General features: G+C 41.5%; 1 protein-coding gene across 2 annotated transcripts in view; it reads left to right on the top strand.

The window, feature by feature from the left end:
• Positions 1 to 20,398, top strand: part of CORIN (corin, serine peptidase) — a 450,167-nt gene that overhangs the window by 45,936 nt on the left and 383,833 nt on the right. The gene's annotated exons all lie outside the window — the stretch shown is intronic.

Raw genomic sequence — 20,398 nt, forward strand, 5'->3', positions numbered from 1 at the left:
CCGTATAAGCCGAGACCCCTAATTTTGCCACAAAAAACTGGGAAAACTTAATGACTCAAGTATAAGCCTAGGGTGGAAAATGCAGCAGCTACTGGTAAATGTCAAAAATAAAAATAGATACCAATAAAAGTAAAGTTAATTGAGATATCAGTAGGTTAAGTGTTTTTGAATATCCATATTGAATCAGGAGCCCCATATAATGCTCCATACAGTTCATGATGGGCCCCATAAGATGCTCCATATTATAATATGCCCCATATAATGCTGCACAAATGCTGATTATGGCCCCATAAGTTGCTCCATACAGATATTTGCCCCATAAAATGCTGCACAAATGCTGATTATGGCCCCATAAGATGCTCCATAGAGATATTTGCCCCAGATAATGCTGCACAAATGCTGATTATGGCCCCATAAGATGCTCCATAGACACATTTGCCCCATATGCTGTTGCTGCGATTAAAAAAAAAAAAAAATCACACTCACCTCATGTCGCTCAGGCCCCCGGCACTTGCTATAGTCACCTTTCCCCATTCCATCACCGGGTGCCGCTGCGTCTTCTGCACTGACGTTCAGGCAGAGGGCGCACACTAACCACGTCATCGCGCCCTCTGACCTGAACATCACAGCAGAGGACGTGGAAGACGGAGTGGCATTGGAAAGCGGACAGGTGAATATCGTGCAATGCCCCCGTTATACTCACCTGTTCCTGGCGCGGTCCCTGCACATCGCTGGTTCTCCGGGCGCCGGCAGCTTCTTCCAGCGTTGAGCGGTCACATGGTACCGCTCATTACAGTAATGAATATGCTGCTCCACCCCTATGGGAGTGGAGTCGAGTCCATATTCATTATTGTAATGAGAGGTACCATGTGACCTCTCAACGCTGGAAGAAGCTGCCGGCGCCCGGAGAACCAGGAACGTGAAGAGACCGCGCCAGGAGCAGGTGAGTATGATTAGACAGCTGCCGCTACCCCTCCCCTGCCGACCCCTGGGAATGACTCGAGTATAAGCCGAAACTGGCAATTTCAGCCTTAAAAAATGGGCTGAAATTCTCAGCTTATACTCGAGTATATACGGTAAATGGGTTTTTTACTATCTGGACAGTCCCTTCTTTAGCTGAAAGTTGTAGGTGATCAGCTTATGTTCGTGAATCCTGAAGCTGCACATAACCACATATTTCAGTAGTCGTGTGATACTACTTAATGCCTATTCAAATGAATGAGCAAAATATGTAAAGACAAATATTTACTTTTCTGTCCTTGCAAACAATGCAGTTTCTTAAAATGAACAGGACAAGTGGCCCATGAATTGTTTTTGTTTTTCATTTCTTATTCTAATATGAGAACTGTACTCATTTGTGTTTCTTCTGTTTCCTAGGACATAACATTATACACATTAGAATCTCTGGGTCAGGTGAGGAGAAATACCACTAAAGCCCAGTAGACATTCATCTGATATGCCCTAGCGAAAGGTCAGAAGTAATGGAAAAATGTTTACTATTAAAAAACCGCTTCAGTTTCCGTTAACCTAGAAGGAATTAAACTCATTAGTTTAATAATAGATGTAGAGGAAATCATTGGTAATTATGATAGGCCTGACTTATTTAAAGGTATTTAACTAAGGAATTGCAAACTGTATGCATTCCTAATAAGTGATAGTCAATTTTAGACCTGTTTTAAGTGAGAGAATTAAGACCTTGTTTACATGTGGAGAATTTGTTTTGCAATTTTAGAACATACAGGTGCATCTCACAAAATTAGAATATCATCAAAAAGTTAATTTATTTCAGTTCTTCAATACAAAAAGTGAAACTCATATTACATAGTAATTACAAACAGAGTGATCTATTTCAAGTGTTTATTTCTGTTAATGTTGATGATTACACAGGTCAACAAAAAAAAATTTTTTTTCTGGTGTCCAAAATATTTTAATGAATTTGGGGTATTTTTGGGGTGCTGATTCTGAATATGCTATCAGTTTTGCCAGATTGGCTCAAGTTTTTGAGATTTTTGGTATCTTATTTATAGCACTTGTTGGTAAATGCGACGCATCATCTCATTAATTTCTTTGGATTAGCACTTGAACTGAGCAGTTCTCAATATAGTTTTGTGTTAATTAGTGTTCTAAAAGTTTGTTCATAGCTTGATTTTTGCACTAACTTTATGTTGTTGTCTGTTTTCCAGTGAAAAGCATGAACTCATCAAGAAGAAGTTGTCTTAACGATCCAGACTCATTCTGTTACATTTGTGGTGAATACACACTGCCAAAACATAGAAGAAACATAACAGACTTCGTAAAAAAAGTGTATTTTGCCTATTTTGGGGTTATGCTTGGGGACCAAGACAAGTTTTGGGCACCACACATAGTGTGCAAAGCATGTATCGAATTATTACGAAAATGGAGCAAATGACAAAGAAAAAGCTTCAAATTTGGTGTTCCAATGGTGTGGAGAGAGCCAAAAAATCATCATGATGACTGTTATTTCTGTGCAGTGCAAGTGCAAGGATTCAATAAGCATAAGAAACGAAAATGGGAGTAACATGGAATCTGCAAGAAGGCCTGTCCCTCATTGTGAAGATGTGCCTGTACCTGTGTTTACCATAAATAACAGTCATCATGATGATTTTTTGGCTCTCTCCACACCATTGGAACACCAAATTTGAAGCTTTTTCTTTGTCCTTTGCTCCATTTTCGTAATAATTCGATACATGCTTTGCACACTATGTGTGGTGCCCAAAACTTGTCTTGGTCCCCAAGCATAACCCCAAAATAGGCAAAATACACTTTTTTTACGAAGTCTGTTATGTTTCTTCTATGTTTTGGCAGTGTGTATTCACCACAAATGTAACAGAATGAGTCTGGATCGTTAAGACAACTTCTTCTTGATGAGTTCATGCTTTTCACTGGAAAACAGACAACAACATAAAGGTAGTGCAAAAATCAAGCTATGAACAAACTTTTAGAACACTAATTAACACAAAACTATATTGAGAACTGCTCAGTTCAAGTACTAATCCAAAGAAATTAATGAGATGATGCGTCGCATTTACCAACAAGTGCTATAAATAAGATACCAAAAATCTCAAAAACTTGAGCCAATCTGGCAAAACTGATGACATATTCAGAATCAGCACCCCAAAAATACCCTAAATTCGATGAAATATCTTTGGCACCAAAAATGCTGTTGACCAGTGTTATGGCTTACAGTCAATGAAAACTCAAGTCACTATCTCAGTAAATTAGGATACTTTATAACACCAGCTTGAAAAATGATTTTAACATCCGAAATGTTGTCCTACTGAAATGTATGTTCAGTAAATGCACTCAATACTTGGTTGGGGCTCCTATTGCATCAATTACTGCATCAATGCGGCGTGGCATGGAGGCGATCAGCCTTTGGCACTGCTGAGGTGTTAATGAAGCCCAGGTTGCTTTGATAGCAGCCTTCAGCTCGTCTGCATTGTTGGGTCTGGTGTCTCTCATCTTCCTCTTGACAATACTCCATAGATTCTCTATGGGGTTAAGGTCAAACAGGTTTGCTGGCCAATCAAGCACAGTGATACTGTTGTTTTTACACCAGATATTGGTACCAAACATACTCGAGTATAAACCGACCCGAGTATAAGCCGAAGCACCTAATTTTGTCACAAAAAAACTGGATAAACTTATTGACTCGATTATAAGCCGGGTATACATTGTTCCCTAATCCCTGTCCTGGTATGCATGGCTCCTTATCCCATATCCTTGTATGCATGGCCCCTGGTCCCTGTCGTATGCATGGCTCCCTGGTCACTGCTGTTGTATGCATGGCTCCCCGGTGACTGTCATTGTATGCATGTCTCCACGGTCCCTGTCGTTGTAATTAATATTCACTCCACACTTATGAGAGATGTGAAGTTTAGTGATTGCCTGCAGTGGTCATGCGCACTTTAGTTGTGACTAGAGATGGGCGAACCCAAAAAATAAATTTCGGCTCCTGTACAGAACACCTACTGTTTGGTTACGGACTCCGAACACAGACTTCAACAGTAAGTCCGTATTACTGTTTGACTTCGGTCCCCCAAACACTGGGTGTTTCTTGTGCTGTCTTGTGCATGACAGCGCGACAAACACTGCCTCTGATCAGCAATAAAATCATTACCGCCGGTCAAGCAGCCATGGTTCCCATGCTGTCAAATGACAGCCTAAGCCCACAGCTGTGATCAGCCCCTTGCCAGCCTTAGTATACTAGCCTCCAGTTGTCTGCTTTAGCTTGGCTGGTTGCCAAAAATAGGGAGGAGCCCACACTGTTTTTTTAAATTATTTATTTAAATACTGTATTTAAAAAAAAACAACAAAAAAAACTGTGTTGGGACCCCCCAGTTGTTGATAACCGACCTTGCTAAAGCTGACAGCTGACAGCTGCAGCTCGCAGCTGTCAATTTTGCCTGGCTGGCTATCAAAAATACAGGAGAACCCACTCCTTTTTTAAAGAAAATGTATTTTAAAGCGCAGGCGTCGGCTAATAAATACTCCCATCCACCACTGCCTGCTCTTCCTGTTATTAGTGGCAGCAGGCATAGGCTGATGGGAGCAGTAGTTCCATCAGCCGGCGCCAGTGGCCGGAGGTAAACGTTTTACATCTGATCACAGCTGTGGGCTCAATGCTGTCATTTGACAGCATGGGAACCGCAGCTGTCTGACTGGCGGTATTGATTTTACTGCCGATCAGAGGCAGTGTTTGCCACCCCAATTCAAGTGAATGGGGTCCAGATCTGGGACTGGGTACTGTTCTGGTATCCAAATCCGAACTTCTTTTTAACTGATTAGCCTAAACCGCCGGATCTGAACATTCATGGTCCATCCATCTCTAGTTGTGACATCAGTGTTGCAGCCTGTAAACAGTCACCAAGGGCAGGGAACCATCACTGGAGAAGGAGAAGGTGACTAAAGCCAGGGTCCACTTGCGACTGCAATGCAAGAAACTCGCGCAAGTCTCTCACCTCAATACCCGGCACTCGGGACTGGAGCGTTCAGCTGCATAGAAATACATGCAGCCACACTCTCCGGTCCTGAGTGCCTGCGGCAGTGCCGGGTATTGAGGAGAGAGACTCGCGCAAGTTTCTCGAATTGCACTCGCAAGTGTAACCCCGGCCTTATGCGGATTTTATTATTTGTATTTAGCCAATGGCCTGAAGAAACTTAATAGCATAAAACATCTTTTAATTTCCTTACAAATTTTTGCAGTGTATAGCAACCTTTGCAATACAACACATCACATGTATTTTTTCCTGAGATTTGAAGTGGCTTTGTACGTATAATCACATTTTCCACCATGTCTGAACATTCTCTAATAGCTTTGTTCATCAATTGTATAGCTGTTACCAATAGATAAAATTGTTTCATTTGCTGTCTCAGATGTTTATCATATAATGATTGTCAGAAAACACACATAGGCGGACATACAATCTCATAAGACAAAGATGAAATACAAAGATGAAAATCACAAGAGGTTTAAATGCAATATTTTTAAAGACAAATGTAGTTGTTTTTTAATATCATGTATCGTTAAGAATTTTCAAAATGAAATTATTGTTAGAAAAAAATGTAAAAGTAAATTGTTATTGAAAAAGTTTTATCATGAGATGACATGAAAGTTTCTTTGATTGCTAAAATTAATTGATTTTGTAAACATAAGGATAGGCCTTGCTTAAAAAAATATATAAACTTTTATTTTGTAAATGCATTTTTGGAATAGCCACATTTTTAGCATATCTTTCACCAAATTTCATAATATAATCTGTGTACATTATCAAATGTATGTATTTTCAGAATTCATATTAGAATTGCTGTAGTTGCCTAATATTAGGATGAGCCACAGAGTTAATGAATGGAATAGCAAATGAGTCCAAGTGTATTCAGTATCAGTCTACCCAGGTTAATTGACAGCTTCAGCTTGCACTGATCAGTTTCACATCACAGTAGAAGGAGGGTTGTCATGTCGCCCTGGAAGACCTGGAGTTAGACTATGTAGCAGAGGCGATCGTGCTGTGCCTTCTTCTAGCCTCCCATGGAGGCTATTGAAGCATGGCAAAAGTTAAAAAAAAAGTGAAAAAAAGTGAAAAAAATAAAAAACATATAAAAGTTTAAATCACCCCCCTTTCGCCCCAATCAAAATAAATCAATAAAAAAAAAATCAAATCTACACATATTTGGTATCGCCATGTTCAGAATCGCCCGATCTATCAATAAAATAAAATCATTAACCTGATCGCTAAATGGCGTAACAAGAAAAAAAATCTAAACGCCAGAATTACGTTTTTTTGGTCGCCGCGACATTGCATTAAAATGCAATAACGGGCGATCAAAAGAACGCATCTGCACCGAATTGGTATCATTAAAATCGCCAGCTCGGCATGCAAAAAATAAGCCCTCAACCGACCCCAGATCATGAAAAACGGAGACGCTACGAGTATCGGAAAATGGCGCTTTTTTTTTTTTTTTTTTTTTTTTTTAGCAAACTTTGGAATTTGTTTTTCACCACTTAGGTAAAAAATAACCTAGTCATGTTAGGTGTCTATGAACTCGTAATGACCTGGAGAATCATAATGGCAGGTCAGTTTTAGCATTTAGTGAACCTAGCAAAAAAGCCAAGCAAAAAACAAGTGTGGGATTGCACTTTTTTTTGCAATTTCACCGCACTTGGAATTTTTTTCCCGTTTTCTAGTACAACGACATGGTAAAACCAATGATGTCGTTCAAAAGTACAACTCGTCCCACAAAAAAGAAGCTCTCACATGGCCAAATTGACGGAAAAATAAAAAAGTTATGGCTCTGGGAAGGAGGGGAGTGAAAAACGAACACGGAAAAACGAAAAATCCCACGGTCATGAAGGGGTTAATATGCAGTTGGGAACAGACAGCCTGAAAGTGATAGGAGGAGGCCTGCATTGCTGAGGAAGATGGCGCGTAACAAGCCGAGGAGCTGGTGGATACAGCTGATAGCGTTGACGTCACTAGAAAGGAGGAGGAGGCAGCTGCAGGACCGCTACTAATGGCTAACAGCCTTTTTTATGGTTCAACCTCCTCTTCCACTTTGTCCTATTCATGAGTGTCCGCTAAACCCAGCGCTACTACACTTAGCTAGCAGATACCCTGAGCTACGGGTTGAGAACCTTGTCCCTAAAGAATTCATATTTAAAATTAACCAATGTAGGATGCCAAACCTGTTCCAATAGCGAAACACATGATTAGCTCTGAAACCAGTTTTTCCTGGCTCATTCTGTAATACACAAAAGGTAATCGGGAACCTAACATGGATTGGTACGAATATGTCAAGCATCTTCCACTTATAAAAAACACAATAAAGCGATGAATCATAAACAGTACCAACAAAGACAACTTAGTATCTGAGCATAATTTAAGTATACTGAAAGTAGTAGTATTAGATAGATAAGGAATACACTTTTACTTATAGTGCTTGGCGAAAGTATTCACCCCCTGGAACTTTTTAACCTTTTCCCACATATCATGCTTCAAACATAAAGATACCAAATGTAAATTTTTGGTGAAGAATCAACAACAAGTGGAACACAATTGTGAAGTTGAACAAAATTTATTGGTTATTTTAAATTTTTGTGGAAATTCAAAAACTGAAAAGTGGGGCGTGCAATATTATTGTGGTTCATTGTGGATCTCTGAATGATCCAATGTTGTAATAAATGCCTAATGATGATAAATATAATCCACCTGTGTGTAATCAAGTCTCCGTATAAATGCACCTGCTCTGTGATAGTCTCAGGGTTCTGTTTGAAGCACAGAGAGCATCATGAAGACCAAGGACCACAACAGGCAGGTCCGTGATACCATTGTGGAGACGTTTAAAGCTGGATTTGGATACAAAATGATTTCCAAAACTTTAAACATCCCAAGGAGCAATGTGCAAGCGATCATATTGAAATGGAAGGAGTATCATACTACTGCAAATCTACCAAGACCCGGCCGTCCCTCTAAACTTTCATCTCAAACAAGGAGAAGACTGAACAGAGATCACTCTGGATCAACTGCAGAGATCTACAGCTGAGGTGGGACAGTCTGTCCATAGGACAACAATCAGTCGTACACTGCACAAATCTGGCCTTTATGGAAGAGTGGCAAGAAGAAAGCCATTTCTCAAAGATATCCATAAAAAGTGTTGTTTAAAGTTTGCAACAAGCCACCTGGGAGACACACCAAACATGTGAAAGAAGGTGCTCTGGTCAGATGAAACCAAAATCGAAATTTTTGGCAACAATGCCAAATGATATGTTTGGCGTAAAGGCAACACAGATCATCACCCTGAACACACCATCCCCACTGTCAAGCATGGTGGTGGCAACATCATGGTTTGGGCCTGCTTTTCTTCAGCAGGGACAGGGAAGATGGTTAAAATTGATGGGAAGATGGATGGAGGCAAATACAGGACCATTCTTGAGAAAACCTGTTGGAGTCTGCAAAAGACCTTATACCGGGACCGAGATTTGTCTTCCAACAAGACAATGATCCCAAACATAAAGCAAAATCTACAATGGAATGGTTCACAAATAAATGTATCCAGGTGTTAGAATGGCCAAGTCAAAGTCCAGACCTCAATCCAATCGAGAATCTGTGGAAAGAGCTGAAAACTGCTGTTCACAAATGATTTCCATAAAACCTCACTGAGCTTGAGTTGTTTGCCGAGGAAGAATGGGCAAGAATTTTAGGCTCTCGATGTACAAAACTGATAGAGACATACCCCAAGCGACTTGCAGCTGTAATCGCAGCAAGAGGTGGCGCTACAAAGTATTAAGTTAAAGGGGCCGAATAATATTGCACACCCCACTTTTCAGTTTTTTAATTTCCACAAAAATGGAAAATAATCAATAAATTTTGTTCAACTTCACAATTGTGTTCCACTTGTTGATTCTTCACCAAAAAGTTACATTTGGTATCTTTATGTTTGAAGCATGATATGTATGAAAAGGTTGAAAAGTTCCAGGAGGCCGAATACTTTCGCAAGGCACTGTATACTAATATACTAATATAGATAGTATGTGAACAGCAGAATAAAAATCACTTCATTTTACCTAAACATTTAATACCAATGAGATCAAACATTAAATATCAATGAGAGCAATGTCACAATATAGTCTTTCTTTGCCGGGCAGCTGTCAGTATTATTTAAAAAATCTAAACATTCATATATTCATTTGCAAATTCCGATTGTTTCATTTAGAGAAACAGACTAATAGAACTCGTGCAAAATGGATTTGTTTTATTAATGATGTCCATAGAAGCAGTGGACCCCATTTATTATTATACACAGGGGTTGACACTGACAGCTTGGGGCCCCTGTGCAGGAAATGTGTCTTAGCCCCCCTCCTTTTATGGTGAAAAGCTCTCTCTCTCTCCCCCTCTCCCTCTATCTATCTATATACACAGTTGTGCTCAAAAGTTTACATACCCCGGCAGAATTTTTGCTTTCTTGGTAACACCAAAAATTTTCTCCACTCATGGTTAGTGGTTGGGTGAAGCCATTTTTTGTCAAACTACAGTGTGTTCTATTTTTAAATCATAATGACAACCCAAAACATTCAAATGACCCTGATCAAAAGTTCACATACCCCATTTCTTAATGCCCTGTATTGCCCCCTCTAACATCAATGACAGCTTGAAGTCTTTTGTGCTAGTTGTGGATGAGCTTCTTTATTTTCTCAGATGGTAAAGCTGCCCACTCTTCTTGTCAAAAAGCCTCAAGTTTCTGTAAATTCCTGGGCTGTCTTGCATGAACTGCGCACTTGAGATCTCCCCAGAGTGCCCAGAGTGGCTCAATGATATTGAGGTCAGGAGACTGAGATGGCCACTCCAGAACCTTCACTTTGTTCTGCTGTAGCCAATGACAGGTCGACTTGGCCTTGTGTTTTGGATCATTGTCATGTTGGAATGTCCAAGTACGTTCCATGTGCAGCTTATCCATCGCCTGTCTCCCCAGATGCCTCTTTGACATGCACGTCCATTTTCATGTCTAAGCCACTAAAGGTTTAATAAAGGACTTTGGAAAACCAGCATCAACGTGCTGAGTGCCGCATTTTCTTATTTAAACATGATTCTACAAGTGACGTTTTCATGCTGAGCACCGTATACCAGTTGATAATTTCTGCTGTATCCTCAGTAATTTGGGGGAACATACAGTACATCTACAACTGTGAAATAGGACCTCTACTGGTGCAGTTATATTTCTCTTTGAACTAAGATTTGACAAAAAATAAGTGTGTTTTACTGAACGTCTTTCCTGCCAAAACATTAGGATTTGAATTTTCTCCTGCAAATCCTGAAAGTGTGCACATAGCCTTAGTCCCTGTCCTGTGTCCAATCAGTATAGGTCCTTGATGGCATCATAATGAATTTGAGGTGGGAGAAGACGCCATCAGGTACTGAGCATCCTCCGCCATCTCCCAATACATTACAATTCCTGACAGCTTCTTCTCCCACCTTTCAATTCTTTATAAAGTGTCCTGGGCACCTTACCGCCTCCTCTCCCCAATAAATTTTAAGTCCCCGATAGCATCACAATGAATTGTTGGATGAGGGTGGAAGCTATCAGGGGCTTTGCACCCTCCTCCACCACTCAATTCATTTTACATCCATATCTATTGTCCTCCTCCCCTCCTCCTGTTCATAAGTCCATTTTAAGTCCCCCTTACTAGCATCCCAATCCCCCTCATCCATCATTGTTCTCCCACCACCCCCATTATTGCCCTCTCCACCACTCCAATCATTGCCCTCTACTCCCATCATTGTTCTCCCCCACCCCCCATCGTTGTCCTTTACACCACCTTCATCACTTCCTTCTCCTCCACCACCCTCATCATTGCCCTTTCCACCACCTCCATCATTGCCTTCTCCCCACCACCTCCATCATTTACCTCTCCAACACCCCAATCATTGTTCTCCCCCACCACTCCCATCATCTTCTCCCCCACCCCATCATTGCGCTCTCCACCACCTCCATTATTTCCTCTCCACCATCCCAATCATTTCCATTTCCAAAACACAAATTATTGTTCTCCCCCACCACTCCATAATTGTCATTTCCATCACCTCCATATTGCCTTCTCCCCCACTACCCCATGATTGCCCTTTTCACCACCACCACCATCATTGTCCTTTCTACCCCATCATCATTGCCTTCTACCCCACCACCCTCATCATTGCCCTTTCCACCACCCCATCATTGCACTTTCCACCACCCCATCATTGCCCATTCAACCACCTACATCATTGCCCATTCAACCACCTACTTCATTGCCTCCTCCCTCACCTCCCCATCATTGCCTTCTCTCCCACCACCCACATCATTGCTATTTCCACCACACACACACACACACACACACACACACACACACACACCACCCCTTACCTCCACACACACAAACACAATGAGCACCACTCACTTCTTTACATGCTCCCGGCAGCCACGGTGCACACACACACACACTCACACAGAGCACCACTCACCTCTCTGCATGTTCCCTGCAGAATCTTCATCACCGGCAGTTTCCTCTCTCTGACACAGAAGCGTGCTGAATAATTACATCATCCAGCCACGTGACAGGAAGTGCAGCAGGAAGCAGAATTTTGTCCTGTAGGCAGCGGAGCTGCAGGGATCACTCACTGCCCGCCGCACATGAGGGCAATCTGGCCAGGGGCCCCCAGGAGCCTTGGGGCCAGATAAACAGGCCAAATTGCCCTCAGTGTTAGCCACCCTGCAGGGGCCCCCCTTCACCTCCAGGGCGGCCCTGATTATGCGGTTCGCCTGGTTTCTGTTTCCTTTCAGTTTTTAGAATAGAAGAATAACAAAAGATTTTTTTCAGTTCAACCACACATAAAATTATGTCCAACTTTTCAGTACATTATATGTTAAAATAAATGGTGTCATTCAAAAATTACCACTCGTTCTACTGAAACACAAGCTCTCAATATAGCTATATTAATCCTATGGCTCTTGGAAGGAGAGAAGTAAAAGAATCCTCTCCTTCCAAGGGGTTAATATCGTTTATTGTTTTCACTCACTTCAAAGATTCCCGTTGTGTAAATTTAGGGATATTGATTTCTTTAGAGTTTGTGGGAGCTTTATTATTTCTGACTGCAAAATATTTAGATGCTTTTAATAATAGTGAGACATATTTTTCCCATGTGGTGTAATTTATCTTGTTAAAGCGTTAAAGATACCCTACATATTTTATCAGGAACCTTGCTGGAAAAAAAACAAGCAATAAAGAAAAACACATAAATCATTAAAGATGTACGCTTCTATACCATCTTGGCACAAAATCTAAAGAACTTGAAAAGATTAAATAAACATGATGCATTTCATGGTTCTTTAACTCCTCAATGTGACTCTCCAGGGAACCTGTCTGTGTGAATTACATGTCTTAGGGTACCGTCACACAGTGCCATTTTCATCGCTACGACGGCACGATTCGTGACGTTCTAGCGATATCGTTACGATATCGTTGTGTCTGACACGCTACTGCGATCCGGAACCCCGCTGAGAATCGTACGTCGTAGCAGATCGTTTGAAACTTTCTTTCGTCGTCTAGTGTCCCGCTGTGGCGGCATGATTGCATCGTGTGACACAGGTTGTATACGATGTGCGCACAGTAACCAACGGCTTCTACATCGCAAATACGTCATGAAATTATCGCTCCAGCGCCATGTATTGCAACGTGTGACCGCAGTCTACGACGCTGGAGCGATAATCATACGACGCTGCAATGTCACGAATCGTGCCGTCGTAGCGATGAAAATGCCACTGTGTGACGGTACCCTTACTTACTGACTTCAGAGTTACTGGGTACAATGGTAGCAAATTTTATTTAATGACGATTATTAGATCTATATAATTTTTAAAAGGTTAATACAATTTACCAAAAATTAATGTCATAGAGATCTATTATGGGTTTTTTACTGATGAGTGCTTATCAACGTTTTATAATCTCTGTGGTTGTTTAAAGTAAATTGATACCATTGGGGCATTTCTTTTCGAATGAAAGGTTTATTGATTTTCAAAAGAAAGATACAACTTAATGGATTGAGAAAAGAATCATTAAATCGAACACTTCCAATTAACAAATTAAACAGCAACATTGTAGTAGGAACAACTTGTAGTTATATCTTTGGAACAATATTGGAGAGTATTCTGGATCATAGAATCCACAAAATAAAAAAGAGTTTAATGGTAGGACATCAGAGACGAAACCACTGTGAAAAATAAAATAATAATAATCTCGAGACGCCAAGGAAGCCAAGTTATTGATGGTAATACAAAGTTACAATGGAATGTACAGTAGTGTGCTGCAAATGGGTTTACGTCTTGTGTTCATCTCAGTATATTCCTGAGGAATGAAAGTTCTCCCAGTCAAACCAGTTACTGACTTGCGTGCTATCTCTCCAACAGATTGAGACAATAATTCCCCCATTCGTTGGTTCATTGAAACTTCCGCAAACCATTCCTCTGATAAAGGAGGGCAGTCGATCTCCAATTACGAAGAATAGCTGTTTTGGCTGCTTGTAGGAGGTCACATAGGAGGGATTTTTTATATCCAAGTCTAGTCACAGAAAACATAAAGTGCATCAGCAGGACACTTTGGGAGGACATCCCCCACTACTTCTTGGATTACTCAAATAACCCCTTAACAGACGGCTTCAAGTGCTGAATAAGGCCTCCACATATGTGACTTTGCCCCCCCTATTCCTCCAAGCCGCCAACATGGATCTGAGACCTCAGGAAATCTCCTAATCAGAATGGCAGGAACCCTATACCATATACAGCTCTGGCAAAAAATTAAGAGACCACTGCAAAATTTTCAGATTGTCTGATTTTTCTCTTTATAGGTATATTTTTGAGTAAAATGTAAATTGTTCTTTTATTCTATAAACTACTGACAACATGTCTCCGAAGTTCCAAGCAATAAATTTTGAATTTATTTTATGAAAGTGAGAAATAGTCAAAATAACAAAAAAATACATTGCTTGCAGACCTCAAATGATGCAAAAAAAACAAGTTCATAATCATTTAGAAACAAGAATACTAATGTTTTAACGCGACCGCGACGTCATCTAAGGTCCTTCGCTCAATGCATCGTTAGGAACAGAGGCCGCCACTTGCACCGCTGAAAGCCGGGGGCCGTCGGAGGGTAAGTATATCCCATATTTTTTAATTCTTTTTTTATATGAATATGTTTATGGAGAGTCTCCTCTCCTCCAGACCCTGGGAACCATCCGGACCGCACACGCCGTATAAGATGACTGGGTGTATAAGATAACCCCCGTCTTATACGGCGAGTATATCCCAAACTCCATATGTTATATGGAAAAGTTGGGGGTCGTCTTATACGCCCAGTCGTCTTATACACCAGAAAATACGGTAGTCTGTAAAAGTTTTCAGGTATTTATACTCAGTTATGAGGACTATACAAAGAAAAATCTGGATACTATATCATGGAAAGCATTTCTTTCTAGATTATGTTCACTGATAAGAATTAGACACGATTGATGTGGACTTAACCCCTTGCCGATATTTGAAGTATATTTACGTCATGGTTGGGAAGTACTTTCCGACTGATGAAGTATATATTCGTCATGGCGATCTCCCATGCATTGGAGGCTGATATGACAGCTAACACCTGGCACTCACTGCCAGGAGCAGTGCTTGCCACTACTCCTGGCAGTTTAACCCACTAAATGCTGCAATTGATATCGATCACAGCATTGTGGCTGGGGTCACACATGGCGTAAGACAATACGCCACGTATTATACGTCCGTACTACGGCCGTAATACGGAGAAATGTTCCCAAAATAGTGATCCGTAGTCAGGGTGTGTCAGCGTATTTTGCGCATGGCATCCTCCGTATGTAATCCGTATGGCATCCGTACTGCGAGATTTTCGCGCAGGCTTGCAAAACCGACATCTAATGGATTTATGTGCTCAAATGTTCGGGAAAACATATATACAGTATATATATATATATATATATATATATATATATATGTCATTGTGACACATATATATATATTCTGTATTTAGATTTCAATCAGCGCGATATCTGTGAACAGCCGGTAATTCAATTGCCGGCTTTTCATTTCTCCTGCACAAACCCGACAGGATATGAGACATGGTTTACATACAGTAAACCATCTCATATCCCCCTTTTTTTTGCATATTCCACACTACTAATGTTAGTAGTGTGTATGTGCAAAATTTCTGCGCTGTAGCTGCTAAAATAAAGGGTTAAATGGCGGAAAAAATTGGCGTGGGCTCCCGCGCAATTTTCTCCGCCAGAGCGGTAAAGCCAGTGACTGAGGGCAGATATTAATAGCCAGGAGAGGGTCCATGGTTATTGGCCCCCCCGTGGCTAAAACCATCTGCCCCCAGCCACCCCAGAAAAGGCACATCTGGAAGATGCGCCTATTCTGGCACTTGGCCACTCTCTTCCCACTCCCTGTAGCGGTGGGATATGGGGTAATGAAGGGTTAATGCCACCTTGCTATTGGAAGGTGACATTAAGCCAGATTAATGATGGAGAGGCGTCAATTATGACACCTCTCCATTATTAATCCAATTGTAGGAAAGGGTTAAAAAACACACACACACATGATTGAAAAGTATTTTAATGAAATAAACACAGCGGTTGTTGTAATAATTTATTGTTCTCTCAAATCCATTTGCAGTCCCTCGCTTGGCAACATAATAAACGCACAAGATACATACCTTCTGATGTACTGTCAGGTCCAACGATGTAATCCATCTGAAGGGGTTAACTAATATTACAGGCAGGAGCCCTGCTAAATGCAGCGGTGCTCCGTGCCTGTAATCCCCGGCGAATGAATGAAATGTAGGTCATTGACCTACATTTCATTCATTCGCGGTGAGGCGCCCTCTGGTGGATGTTCTCATGAACTGCAGCCTGGGAACTTTTTCCCACGCTCCAGGTCATATGAGGACATCCACCAGGGGGCGCATCACCGCGACTGAAGGAAATGTAGGTCAATGACCTACATTTCCTTCATTCGCCGGGGAATTACAAGCACAAGCACAGCTGCATTTGCAGGGCTCCTGCCTGTAATATTAGTTAACCCCTTCAGATGGATTACATCGTTGGACCTGACAGTACATCAGAAGGTATGTATCTTGTGCGTTTATTATGTTGCCAAGCGAGGGACTGCAAATGGATTTGAGAGAACAATAAATTATTACAACAACCGCTGTGTTTATTTCATTAAAATACTTTTCAATCATGTGTGTGTGTGTTTTTTAACCCTTTCCTACAATTGGATTAATAATGGAGAGGTGTCATAATTGACGCCTCTCCATTATTAATCTGGCTTAATGTCACCTTCCAATAGCAAGGTGGCATTAACCCTTCATTACCCCATATCCCACCGCTACAGGGAGTGGGAAGAGAGTGGCCAAGTGCCAGAATAGGCGCATCTTCCAGATGTGCCTTTTCTGGGGTGGCTGGGGGCAGATGTTTGTAGCCACGGGGGGGCCAATAACCATGGACCCTCTCCTGGCTATTAATATCTGCCCTCAGTCACTGGCTTTACCGCTCTGGCGGAGAAAATTGCGCGGGAGCCCACGCCAATTTTTTCCGCCATTTAACCCTTTATTTCAGCAGCTACAGCGCTGAAATTTTGCACATACACACTACTAACATTAGTAGTGTGGAATATGCAAAAAAAAAGGGGATATGAGATGGTTTACTGTATGTAAACCACGTCTCATATCCTGTCGGGTTTGTGCAGGAGAAATGAAAAGCCGGCAATTGAATTACCGACTTTTCACTAACAGCGCTGCGTATTTCTCGCAAGTCACACTGCTGGTCCGTGTGGAATCCGTATTTTTCTCGCCCCCATAGACTTTCATTGGCGTATTATTTGCGCAATACGCTGACAAACGCAGCATGCTGCGATTTTGTACGGCCGTAGAACGCCGTATAATACTGAACCGTAATATACGGCTAATAGGAGCAGCCCCATTGAGAAGCATTGTGCCGTATGTAATGCGAGTTTTACGTACGTAGTTTTTGCGCTCTTACGTACGTAAAACACGCATGTGTGACCCCAGCCTTAGAAGGCAGGCAGACGGAGGGGGCTGTTCTTCGTGCCTTCCTTTGCGCTTCCTGCCATTGCAGTGTTTAAGCAGCATTAGTATATATGTTCTAACTTTTGCAATCTGTTATACTGATGAAGGTCACCTGATCGAAACATCTTAATTTTTTTGGATTGCCTGCACTTTAAATATAATCTGAATATTCTCTGATTTACTATGAGTGCTAAGCTTTTAACACTACTTCACAGGGGAAAAAAATCCAACTTGTTCACTGTATATAGGAGTGGTGTGGTACCACTTTTACTGATATTTTGCCTCTACATGAACACCCTATTTATCAATGCTTCCTGCCATTGCAGTGCTTACTGCTCAACCACAGCATTAGCATATACGTTCTGTCTTTTGCAATCTGTTATACTGATGAAGGTCACTTGACTGAAACATGTTCAACTTATAGGATTACCTGCACTTTAAATAAAATCTAAATGTACTCTGACTTACTACGAGTGCCAAGTTTTTTTCACTACTTCACAGGAGATTATTATTATTTATTTATATAGCACCATTGATTCCATGGTGCTGTACAAGAAGAGGGATTACATACAAATTACAGACATCACTTAGGCTACTTTCACACATCAGGTTTTCAGTGTCAGGCTAAATCCGGCGAGTGTTGGAAAAACTGGATCCGGCGCAGATTGTGAAAAACTGATGCGACGGATCTGTTTTTTTGACGGATCCGGCTAGCCTATCTAGATTATTGGATAAAAAAAAAATTGCTCAGTTTAAAAAACCGGATCAGGTCGCTGGATCCGCCTTTTTCCAGATCCGGCACTTTCCGGCTCCCATAGGCTTTCATTGTAGCAAACAGGCGGAAGCGCCGGATCCGGCGCTTCAGGCTTTTTCGCCGGAGACAAAAAACATTGCAGTAGACTTTTTTTTCAGAAGCTGGAATTGGAATTTTAGCCGGATCCGGACAAAAAACAGAAGGAACGCTGGGCCATGCAGCGCGATCCGGCGCTAATACAAGTTAATGGGGGAAAAAACGGTTCCGGTTTTTATTTTTTCCGGTTTCGGTTTTTCTCTAAAGAGCCGGATTTAGCCTGAAACAAAAAACCTGATGTGTGAAAGCAGCCTTACAGCAAGCAAACTAACAATAACAGACTGATACAGAAGGGAGAGGACCCTGCTCTTGTGGGCTTACATTCTACAAGATGGTGAGGAAGGAGACAATAGGTTGGGGGGTTGCGGCATCTCCGGTGTTGGTGAGGAGGTAGCTCCAGTGGTGGTAAGGAGGCAGCCGGTCATTGCAGGCTGTAGGTTTTCTTGAAGAGGTGGGTTTTCAGGTTCCGTCTGAAGCATCTGACTGTGTTTGATAGTCAGATGTGTTGGGTCACAGAATTTCAGAGGATGGGGGATATTTGGGAGAAGTCTTGGAGGCGATTAGGTGAGGGGCGAATAAGTGTGGAGGGGAGAAGGAGGTTTTGGGAGGACTGGAGATTATGTGATGGAAGATATTGGGAGATTAGGTCAGAGATATATGGATGAGACAGGTTATGGCTGGCTTTGTAGGTCATTATTAGTAATTTGAACTAGATACGCTGAGGGAATGGGAGCCAGTGAAGAGATTTACAGAGGGGAGAAGCGGAGTAATAGCGAGGAGAGAGATGAATTAGTTGGGCAGCAGAGTTAAGGATGGATTGGAGAGGTTCGAGAGTGTAGGATCCTACTTGTGTACTGTATATAGGAGTGCCGTGGTACCACTTTTACTGACAATTTTTTTAAACCACATTCAGCATCCACATGTTTGGCATTTCTGTCGCCTTAACATATGGGTGCATGTTTCCAGAAGAATGAGCTGTGCACTACCACATACTGGGCACTACAACGTGCTGGTCACTGCAACGTACTGGGCACTACAATGACAGTTTACAATTTTCACTCAGCAAAATCCACTGCTGCATGTTTTTGGAAAACACCCATGGAGTCAAAATCATCACTACACCTGTAGATAAATTCCCAACAGGGTATAATTTCCAAAATTGGGTCACTTGAGGAGGGATTCTACTTTTCTAGCACTTAGGGGCTCTTTATATGGAGTCCACAAACTATTCTAGGAAAACCTACGCTCCAGAAGGCAAGTAGCACTCTGTCCTTGCCAAGTCTCGCCTTATGGCTAAGCAGTACTGTACAGCCACATATGGGGTATTTCTTCATTCAGCAGAAGTTGGACAAATTCCGGTGCCACTTTTACCCATTTGTCAGTGTAAAAATATAAAATCTGTGGCTAAAGCAAAATTTTGGTGGTAAAAATTGAATTATTTTTTCTTCACTGGCCAATGATATAAAATTCTGTGACACATGTGATGTCAATATAATCACTGAACCCCTAGATGAATTCATTGAGAGGTGTAGTTTGTAAAATGGGTCACTTATTGGGCTTCTGCTGTTCTGACACCTCAGAGGCTCTGCCAATGTAACATGGCACCCTCAAACCAGTCCTGCAAAATCTGAACTCCAATATGGCACTCCTTCCCTTCTGAGCTTTGCATTGTGCCTCAAAAGTAGTTTTCGACCACATATGGGATATCTGTGTACTCAGGAGAAATTACACAACAAATTTTGAGGTCCATTTTGTCCTGATATCTTTGTAAAAATAAAACTATTTGGTGCTAAAAAACATTTTTGTGGGAAAAATATATATTTTTTTCATTTTTACAGGTCAATATTGTAAAATACTATGAAGCACCTGTGGGTTCAAGGTGCTCACCATACATCTAGATAAATTCCAAACATGACACCTGCAGACCATTCCATCAAAGCTGAATTATTTTTATGGCTCTACGTTATAAACTTTTTATTATTATTATTATTATTATTATTATTTATATAGCACCATTGATTCCATGGTGCTGTACATGAGAAATGGTTACATACAAACTAAAGATATCACTTACAATAAGCAAACTAACAATGGCAGACTGATACAGAGGGGAGAGGACCCTGCCCTTGCGGGCTGACATTCTACAGGATGGTGCGGAAGGAGACAGTAGGTTGGGGGGTTGCAGCAGCTCCGGTGTTGGTGAGGGGGTAGCTCCGGTAGTGGTGAGGAGGCAGTGGGGTCATTGCGGGCTGTAAGTTTTCTTGAAGAGGTGGGTTTTCAGGTTCCGTCTGCAGGATCTGAATGTGCTGGATTGGACGTGTTAGGGTACAGAATTCCAGAGGATGGGGAATATTCAGGAGAAGTCTTGGAGGCGATTAGGTGAGGAGCAAATAAGTGTGGAGGAG

This window comes from Ranitomeya variabilis, chromosome 1, assembly GCF_051348905.1.
Source record: "Ranitomeya variabilis isolate aRanVar5 chromosome 1, aRanVar5.hap1, whole genome shotgun sequence".
NCBI classification, from domain to species: Eukaryota; Metazoa; Chordata; class Amphibia; order Anura; family Dendrobatidae; genus Ranitomeya; species Ranitomeya variabilis.